The sequence below is a fragment of the Scylla paramamosain genome, unplaced genomic scaffold, assembly GCF_035594125.1.
Source record: "Scylla paramamosain isolate STU-SP2022 unplaced genomic scaffold, ASM3559412v1 Contig35, whole genome shotgun sequence".
NCBI lineage: Eukaryota > Metazoa > Arthropoda > Malacostraca > Decapoda > Portunidae > Scylla > Scylla paramamosain.
Window position 1 is genome coordinate 822,501 of NW_026973700.1, and position 9,698 is coordinate 832,198.

The window sequence follows — 9,698 nt, forward strand, 5'->3', positions numbered from 1 at the left end:
TGTGTAGGAGTACATAGATACACCATTAGAAGTTCGAAGTAGGTTCCAGTAATGCGGTTTGCACCTCGTTGGGTACTGCCACGGTCTCGGTCATTCGGCTGACTGGACGCCTACCGAAAATACCACACACTCACGCCTGCAGTGGTTTTCCTTTATTGTGATTTCAGCACCACCTGGAGTTTGGGTAAGCACTTTGTATTATGATGGTATTGTGATTATGATATATTTATTTAATATCAACTTTGATGAACATGTGAAGTGTATGTGATTACAGTTAAAAGTATTTGGGTGATCTTGTTAAGTACTTATTGTGAATGTACCTTGTTGGTGATATTTGATAGAAACATGATTTTCTATGGAGTTGGATCAGTATAACATTTCCAGACCATGTTTATATTATAACTTGTGATGTGTCCGCTAAATTCGTGTAGGATTTCGTATTCACTTAATTGGTTGTTGGCAGGCCTCTGTTGTATACTTGCTGTGACCGTGTCTGGGGAATCTAACTGCGCCTGTGAACAGCGCCCGCAAATAAACTCACGGCACCTGTCTGGAAGTTTCTGTACCAATCCCCGCTCTACAACTGTCCACGCTTTTAAGACCAAACTGGATATATACAGAGATAGGATACTATGAGATTACTCCCCTCCCATAAATCACAACTAGGTAAACTAGGTAAACACACACACACACACACACACACACACACACACACATTGTTTTATTTATTTATTTATTTTTTTTCATTCTTATAATTCCAGCACCTTTTCATCTTTAGATATATAGATATTTTTTTTACTGCACCAAGAAAAATGTATACAGTATATACACATTATAGGTTGTGGTCCATCAAAAAACACATTAAAAAGGTTTTGACCAGTTCTTATGCTTTTATAAGTATTACATCATACAGAATTTCTTTTGACAGATTTACTATATTATGTATATTATGGTTCTCTGTAATAATGAAAGTCATTGTTTATTATTTCTGTTTAGAGTTGTGTAGTTTTTTAATATTTGACTGTCACTGTGTCCTGACAGCACTGAATTGCTGGAATGTACGAGTCACCACCAAGCTGCAGGATTTCTTCATGGTGACCAAGATTGGTGCATTGCTCATTGTCATCATTGCTGGCATCGTCCACCTTTGCATGGGTGAGTGAACAAGTGAGCCAGTGAGTGAGTGAGTGAATGTGTCTTTAGCAGCGTTGCCTTTCACTGCAATGCCATCAGCCAGTCAGTCAGTCAGGTGTCAGTCTACATTATATTAATTTTGGGGAGTCTTGTATCCCATAGCTATTAAGTATATTTAAAAGACTGATGTTTACTTTATTTTTTGTAGGGATAGAACAAAATCATGTGTGTCTGAGACCTCACATAGCAAGTTTGATTGATCCTGTTGTGAAATCTTGTTAATTGTAGTAGCACACCAATCTAATCATTCTTTAGTGCCTTCAGTTATATGTGTTCATGTTTCCTATGGCTTTCTATTTTAACCCTTGTTTAAGTCTTGTTAGTAAGCCATTTTTATGCATAGAACTTTGCTTTATTGTGCTTTTGTTGATTCTTTACAGTCAAGATGTGAAAAATCCAAGTTCCAGAACACATTAAAAATTCTTAATAGTCTTTCTGAAGTACACAAAAAAAAAAAAAAAATCTACATCATAATAATCTTCACCTCCACTTTTCAGGCAACACTGGAAACTTCCACAACTCCTTCCAGGGCACCAGCACTGAGCCAGGCGAGATAGCTGTCTCCTTCTACTCAGGCATATTTTCCTATGCTGGATGGAACTACCTCAACTTCATGACGGAGGAGCTGAAGAACCCATTTGTGTGAGTACCGTCTCTCCCTCACTTGGCACCACACTGCCACTCACACCAGCTGGTTTGTAGGCCTTGGCTCAAGCTTTACTGTGACAAGACACAAACACAAGGCAAAGCACGACTGACTGTGAGGTGCTTCCCTTATGGTCCAAGCAGTAAAAACTTGTCCTTTTGGGTTGTCAGATTTGGGTTCAAGCTCTAGTCAGGTTTACCTCGCTCATTTATGATAGATTAATTTCTTGCTGTTTTGTAATGGAGAGCATACTTCTTTGTAGAGTTGTGACAGAATGGTCTATCTTTTTAAGCATATACCTTTGCTTTTTATCTGTTATCTATAAATCGTGATATGTGAATCATCTCTTTCCATTTTGGACTTGTATATTTTGCAAATGATCTATATGTCTTTGTACCAAATTAACATGCCACTTAAAGGTATCATGAATGCAAATTATCTTTCTGTTTTTGTATTATTTTGATTTCTTTGTTGGAGTGACAAATATTGTTTCATTGGTTACAGCGTTTTCCTCATAAAGTATTTTTGTTCCTTCCTTGGATTCTGTATAACTATTTTTGTATAAATTTATGTGAAGGAAATAGTAATATCTTGTTCACATTATAGGTTTTCTATATATTACATCTTCACAAGAAATAATTAAGAACAGCTTCACTAGAATATGAGCAACATTGTGAAGGTTGTGTCCTGTTAGTACATAATTAATTTTGAGAAATACAAGGAGCTCAATGATCAGATATCACCACCAGTCACCACCCTGCCCCCTGCCACCCTGTTAACATCACACCCTGCCCACAGTAACCTGCCCCGGGCCATCTACATCTCCCTGCCACTGGTGACGCTGGTCTACGTGATGGCCAGTGTTGCCTGCCTGGCTGTGCTCTCCCCTTGACATGCTGTCCTCTGATGCCATTGCTGTTGTGAGTACACCATTGACAGCTTCCATGAGTAATTTGCATTGTGTTGTTGATGGCACCATGTGACTGTTGTGGCACAAGTGATAGATAAGTTAGTCAGATCATTCAGTAATTACTTTTATAGAGAATGTAATTATAGCAGACATTGCTCTGACTTTTCTAGTGTTTTGAGTCCATTCTTTAAACTTTACAATTATATGCAATAGCTTAGATATTTTGGTTCTCCTATTAGCATACCACAGTGTATTTATGTTAGAGGAAAAGACAATAATCAGGAATTATCATTAATATTAAGTTTGGCTTATCTAGCAGCTGCAGACTTCAAGCATTATATAATATGAAAATTACTTACCTTTCTAAATTTTCTCCCCATTGTTTTTTGATAATTTTATCACACACTATCCAAGCTAATGGTCAGTGTTACAGAACATAACCTTAGTTGTTGTTGTTGCCTTGATGACAGACCTTTGCTGACCGTCTAATGGGCAGCGGCAGCTGGGTGATGCCCTTGCTGGTGGCCCTCTCAGCCTTTGGTGGTCTCTCAGTGCACATCATGACTTCCTCCAGGTGGGTGTTGCTCCTGCTAGCCTTTCAGATCTATTTTCATCTGTTCACCACCTATTTTGTTTGTTGATGTAATATATATATAATTTTCCCAGCTGATTCATCACTCTTCCTGACCACCTGCTCTTAGATAGGGAAAACTAGCTAAATCCCACTACATCTCGGGCTATTTATCTCTATACCAGGCTTGTTTTATCCTTCAGGGTAGATAGGCAAGGCAAGGCATCAACATCAGGGTCTGGAGAAAATTTAACTGCTCTTCCTCTCATACACTTGACTCATCATAACCACAAATGCATACTACTTCACTTCAGGATTGTCTAGCTCTTTTTGACTGAGGAATTTAGGCTTTCTTAATTCAAAACACAATTAAGAAAACTAAGAGAACTTGTAAAAGAAGCCATCAGGCCTACATGTGGCAGTCCATGCAGGGAACATACTGACACATCTATTTCTATCTTTCATTGTCATCCATCAATTATAAGAAACATAAGAAAATTCTCTCTCTCTCTCTCTCTCTCTCTCTCTCTCTCTCTCTCTCTCTCTCTCTCTCTCTCTCTCTCTCTCTCTCTCTCTCTCTCTCTCTCTCTCTCTCTCTCTCTCTCTCTCTCTCTCTCTCTCTCTCTCATACCTAGTCTCACATCTGGTGTTATACTCCTGCGTTCAGGTTTTCTGTCATATATGAATAGCTGTAGTGTTTGGTGAAAATACCACTGCTATATTAAGAGATTTCCTGCTTCATTTATAACCACTAATGATGATGGAGTTCAATTCTAAAGTTATCTTATTTATTTTAACAGAGAATCCACTTTATTCAAGAATTTAGATATACTTGATTGCAAGATTTCCATGAGCTCCACAATCCATTCCTTTCATACACTCCCTCTACTCTCTGTCAGATTTAGAGCACAAGTTATGACTGGTAGTAATGCCCCACTCACCAGCTTAATGATGTTGACAGGTTGTGCTTTGTGGGTGCAAGACAAGGCCACTTCCCAGACAACCTTGCTCTCATCAACTGCAAATGCAACACTCCAATGTCTTCTCTCATCTTCCTGGTAAGACATTGTGCAATGCTATGTGTGCGTGTGTGTGTTTATAGGTTTTTATTATTGTCATTAACAGATTCATTGCTGTGGCTTTTATGTATTTTAAAACAGTATGTGTGACACCTTTCATAATTTTTGTGAATAGTAGCTTTGGTTCAATTCGTCCTCTACATGTTGCAGTTGTGTTCTTTTGAAGTTGGACAAAAACAACATAATTTTCAATGTTTTTTTTTGTCAGTAAAATACTACTACCACTACTACTGTGTGTGTGTGTGTGTGTGAGCATGCATCATGGTCCTTATGGTGTCCCCTCAGGATGTGCAGTGTGAGCTAATATTTTGACAGATGGAAAGAAGTATGGAAGTGAATGTACTTATGTGTACATTATTGCTTACCTACACAAACATTTTTTAGTTCTTAACTTCATCAGTCTCTAGTTTCCAAGTTGATGTATTTGTATGAAAAGTGATTGATGAGTTTTCCTAGAGTTATTAATAGATTTACACACACACACACACACACACACACACACACACACACACACACACACACACACACACACACACACACAAACACACAGTTTTTATATATTATTCAGTCAGACAGAACACATCCTCACAAATGAAGAAAATAGATTTAGGTTGGAATGTTTAGTTAGCTTGGTGCGTCTAAAAGTGAATATTTGTCTAAATGCAGTTTGTCTATTATTTTCTTGTAATCACCTTCTGTATCAGAACAAAAGCATGTGGGACTAGTTCAAAGTACCTGGTGCCACAGCCCCACATGATGAGATCTGGCACAACTGCCTGTAATGCCCCTTCATGCTCTCCTTCACTCAGTCATTAACAGTTTGTCTTACCGAATGAGAGGTTGACAAAGCATTCCATTTTAACCACAGCTTGGAATATTCACAAAGACTCACCTCCACCTCCTCTCCTTCCTCTTCCAGGGCCTGTTGTCACTGGTCTACCTCTCCACCATGGACATCTACCGCCTCATTGACTACGCCAGCTTTGTAGAGAGTTCATTCATCCTGTGCAGTATCGCCATTCTGTTGTACATGTGCTGGAAATACCCTGACATGGAGCGGCCCATCAAGGTGAGCACCAGACAGCAGTGGTGGCTGTGATTATGATCTGCCTGTGGTTTTATTTTTATTTATTTATATATATATTTTTTTATTAATTTATTGTTATTTGTTTATTTATTTATTTGTGTGTGTGTGTGTGTTTCTCACAACTCAATATGGGAATGGGATTATGATGATGATTCAGCCTTAGAAAATGGAGCAATGGAAGAAGATGGAATAACAGGATAAGAAAAAAATACTGAAAGAGGAGAAGCAGGAGAAAAATAGGGCTAGCAGGAGAAAGAGAATAGGATGTTACTTGGGAACAACAGCAATTGATCTGAAAGGAGAGGTGAAAACCCCACACTGGTGGATTACCAGTTTCAGGTATCATGGCCTGCTGTGTGAGAGTGCTGGCCCAGGGAGTCAATCCCCAACAACTTGGTCTCATGGCTGCCTTTACAGGAAAACCTGTTTCATTAAGTCTGTTCACTGAAAGCTGAACTAGGCAAGCTGTGTCACCCTAGATGAATTAGTGAGAAATAAAGAAAATGTATCAGTAAATGCATCGCCAACATGAGTTAGCCACCACTGCTGCCACACAACCACCACATCAATACATACTACCTCCTCAGAGCTTATTTATAGTTGAAATGTATAATTATCATGATGATCTGTTGAACAACAGACAAACCACTTCACTCTGAGAAGGCTGTGTGTGTGTAGCTGAAAGAGGACATAGTTGTCACAGAAATTATACTAAATATATAGACAAATGGCATGCTGATAATTAGAACAGGACACAGATGCCACAAGACTACAACGCCTCCCTCTCTGTGCAGGTGAACATCATCGTTCCCATCGCCTTCCTGCTGGTGTGTGGCTTCCTGGTGTTTCTGCTGCTGTATGTGCGGCCATATGAGGTGGGCAAGGGCCTGCTCATCACTGGCTCTGGGGTGCCTGCCTACTTCCTCTTTGTGTACTGGCAGAACAAGCCAAAAATTGTCAGAACAGCACTTGGTGAGTGGTCTGTTTATGGTTGTCCTTTTGTTGATGGGATGTTAGGCCAGTGTGCCACAAAATAGTAGCAAGACAATACTGAGTGTTATGAATGAGCCCTTACTTGTGGAGGGGCACTGAAAGACTAGGGCTTTCTTTTCCATCTTTCTTGAATATTTCTTGATAATGTGAGTAATATTCACTGTTTGCCATATTTTCCTTGGCAAGAAAATAAATGATGAACAGTATGGTTTACCACCTTCTTACATTAAACTATTTCAGTGCCATCTATTCACTCACCAACAGCTGGAGCAAGGAATATACATCCATACTTTCATTCATATAATAATGTAATAACATTCTCAGTACTTTTTTACATCTTAGCCTCAAGCTGTATAAATTTATGTGCATCTATCTCTATACTAAGCAGACATTCTCACAAAAAGTACAGAGAATTAAACTATCCATTCCCTCACACAGCATCACCTGACCTGGTGTCCACACATCCAAAACTGACATTGTCCTGTGTCCTTCCAACAGACCAACTCACTGTTTGGACACAGTTGCTCTTCGTATCTGTGAAAACTGAGTGAGGAGTGACTGACTGCACCTCCTCTACCATTACTACCATCACTGCTGCTGCTACTGCTGCTGCTGCTGCTGCCCTACCACAGCTGCCAAGAAATGCACTTGTGTGTGTGTGTGTGTGTGTGTGTGTGTGTGTGTGTGTGTGTGTGTGTGTGTCATCATATCATACAGCCTTCACATATTTTATCCACTTGGTTATGGTTCTGTGCATCATGGCAAATCACACTGCTGGTAGACAATGGATATCTGAAATGTTCCCTACTTTAATCCCCTCTGAACTGCTGTTACTGCTGCTGCTGCTGGATCCTTGGTGATCTGTTTGTATTTTTGCTCAAGTGGCTTGTGTGTGTGTGTGTGTGTGTGTGTGTGTGTGTGTGTGTGTACTGATGGACCTTGGGAGGGCAGCTGGATGGTGTGAACTGTTGTCAGTGATGACAACATGCACACACACACATGTGGCAAAAGCAACACAGCAGCAGATTTGTCAGCCTGGATATGCTCTTTGTAATCTGTGATACTTTTCAGAAGGGGAATATTGAAGGTTTTATACATTATTTATTAGTTATTGTATTTTGGTCATAGGCTGATTTTGCACCACTTTAGCTGATAATTTGAAATTGGTTCTGAACCCAAGAAATACTTGAAGGTGCAATTTTCAGATAAATTAAATAGTATTCCAATTGTACATAGAGATAACAGAAAGTAAGTGAGAGTATTACATAACTGTTTTTGGTATTTTGATTTTTAGGTTTTCACCAAGAGGGTTGTTAGTCCTGGTCTTTGCTTACTGCCTGTCTGGACCTCACAGTGGTGATGGGAAGCCTCAAGCGTGTGACTGTCTGGCAGCTGTGTGGGCCATTCTGGATGAGTATGTGCTGGATGGATGTTAACTGGCACCACATGAGCTTATTTGTTGGCAGATCCAGATGTTGGGAGTACCACAGTTGCTGAGACAATGAGGCAGTCCTGTTAGGGAAGTTTAGTGACTGAACACTGAAGGTTGACCAAACTCCTCTTGGGCTACAGCTATCATTGTACTCATAGCTCAATGGGTAAAGAGTTGTGTACCTTGAATGTTTTGATGGGAATCCTAGTGCTATTCCCCTTATGCCTTGCTCAGCAGGTGTATGTGAGACCTGTGGATGGTGGTGTTATCACAGTCAAAAATGTTTTATTGTCCCACACTTTTTCCCATTGTCTTCAACATTTTCCCTTAGTATCAAGTCCAATAATCCACAGACTCTCCTCACAAATATAACAGGTGACAGATGCTAAGGAGGTGACAGGACTTCAGATTGAGGGAAATCCTAAACACTGGGAGTGAGTGTGGCAAATTACATGACCTCTGACCAGACTAGACCAACAGGATAAATGAACATGGCCTAACTCCAGGCTGTGCTGTGTTGAGGCAGTCCTGGGGTGAGGTGACAGCTGGTGTGACACTCATAGTCACTGGAGCAGCCAAGAAGCCTCACGACAATTATAAATTGATTAGCTTTGGCACAAGCCTTTGTTATCAGCTAGGCTTGCCTCCTTCACAATGCTCCTGTCTTCCCCTCTGGTGGTCAGCCACTGCCTGCACCTCTGCCTTGTAGGGAATTTACCTCCTGCTCATGAGTGACACGATGAAGAAAAGGAAATAAATGTACATCTTTTCATCTCTGCATGGGACAAATGAGGGCTGTGTGTGTGTATTTCATAATTTATCTTATTTTTTTTCTGGGCATTTATGGTGCTGAAAGACAAGAAAATTCATGCATACATTATGATCACTCATTATTAATCTTTTTATTTTATTATCCTTTTCATTATCATCAAGACCGTGCTGGGCTTAAATTAATGTGTGTGTGTGTGTAATTATAGATATGTAGTTGTATTCATGTCCGGTGGCAAATCAGATATATTTTGCTTATTGGTGAGAGAGAGAGAGAGAGAGAGAGAGAGAGTAGTTTTGGCCCAACAGTGAGTAATGATGATGTGTAAAGCATATTCTTCTAGGAGCAAATGAGGCAATGTGTCCGCCAGGCATCAACATGTCACTTCATTGTTACCATGTTTTTAAGCATGAAATAAATGTGCCTTTTTTACAGCTAGCTTGTTTGATTGTCATCAAGTGTGTGTGTGTGTGTGTGTGTCATGCGAATCTTTCTGGACTAGCCGTCCCAGCTATTCTCTCTGTAGAGTTTAGAGATCATGATTATGGTTTAAATCCAAGGAAGCTACAGACTTGAGCTTCCTTGAGATGAGTAAGTTGAGACCTGTCACGCAGCACGTTCCATTGGCTCACAGCTGAGAGGATGAGGATTCGACTCCCGGGCCGAGAGGAGAGGAGCTGTGGGATTTGTCTCCCTCCCTTGCTGGAGTGCAGACCCCCTACTAAGATGCCTCTATTCATGGGGGATCCATCTAAAGTTGTGATCCAAGGCATTCTGTGTAGCATGGTGCAGTGTGACCCACCAGGGATCCATGGTTTGGTGGAGGTCAAGAATTCTACATATCGTCTACATTCCTTGGTTGAGGTGGTTCCTCGTGAACATGGCGGGTATCGTGAATCATTATTTCTGCTGTTTCTGTCGTATGAGTTAAAATATTTGTCTAGCGATGTCAAAGGATGGCCAAACATAAAACAAGCGGTGGTTGGTAATATTCAAGAACAGCAGGCGAGGATTGAA

General features: G+C 40.3%; 1 pseudogene; it reads left to right on the forward strand.

The window, feature by feature from the left end:
* The window catches only part of LOC135097883 (Y+L amino acid transporter 2-like), an 11,902-nt pseudogene extending 2,787 nt beyond the window's left edge, over nucleotides 1-9,115 (forward strand).
* Nucleotides 9,116-9,698: the final 583 nt, after the last annotated feature.